The sequence below is a fragment of the Gavialis gangeticus genome, unplaced genomic scaffold (assembly GCF_001723915.1).
Source record: "Gavialis gangeticus isolate Ggan-Ray unplaced genomic scaffold, GavGan_comp1, whole genome shotgun sequence".
Taxonomy (NCBI): domain Eukaryota; kingdom Metazoa; phylum Chordata; order Crocodylia; family Gavialidae; genus Gavialis; species Gavialis gangeticus.
This window is the reverse complement of record NW_017729022.1, coordinates 107,373,765-107,374,789: the sequence shown is the minus strand read 5'-3', so window position 1 is coordinate 107,374,789 and position 1,025 is coordinate 107,373,765.

The window sequence follows — 1,025 nt, the reverse complement described above, 5'->3', positions numbered from 1 at the left end:
AGGTGTTGGCCTCAAGTGGCCTGGAGCAGCAGGGGCACAGGTCAGGCATCACAGAGGCCTGAGGCTTGTTGCACATATGTTGTACCACTTTCTGTGCTGGGCCTTTTGTTGTTGCTACTGGGAAATCCCAGTAGCAAATCTTGGTCCTGCACTGCTAATTTGCAGCTCGGGGCATGTTTTAACACTTGCTGCTTGCAGGTTGCGTGCCACAAAGAGATGTACAGCACCACAAACTGCATGTGCCTGCACATCTGGATGCAGCCTTGCTGGTTGTCTGAGGGGTTCCAATTGACATACCCCACTTTCCAGGAGCATATGTTCTAAGCACTGGGCTTGAGGCTGTTCTGAGGTAGAGAAAGGTGTGGGGAAGTCTTTCTAATTCCTGTTGAAGCTATTCTATTTGGGGCCAAAATAGGGTGAGAGCAAACAAGCATAAGAATGCCTCTCTAACCTATTGGTTAGGATTCTCAGCTAGAAGTGGAAGAAACCTGGTTCTGGTGCCTAATGCTCACCTGGTGATTAAGGCATGCTTCTGGAGTTGGGAGATACAGAACTGAATCACTTCAAGCAGAGAATTGAATTGAACCACTTTCTAGTTGAGCGCGCTTAATTATTAAATAAAAGGCACTACCACCTCCTCAGGCAACAGCATTTTGAAGGAAAGTGGCAGTGTCTACCACTTTGTATGAAAGCCTGATCAAATGTGCTCTGAGAACAGCTACCAAAGTGAGACCCTTAAGGAAGACAAGCAGAGGAACATTTGTGAATCTCAGTGTGGTTAAGTATGAGGTGGATGCTGAGTTGTTCAACACTGTCAAGACAGAAATATTCTTGAGCATGCGCAGAAGCAGAAGTTTCTTTGGAAACTTTATCGTGGAAAACTTCAACACCCACTTGCCTCCCTTGTTAGGAAGCTGCTGAGCCTCTGTGCCAGTCTTGGTTGAGGGGTTTGAGGATTTAAATGTTGGGTTTAGGTAAGGGTTTAGCTTTATAAGCAAGATTCTTATCCAGGATTTTTTTTAAGG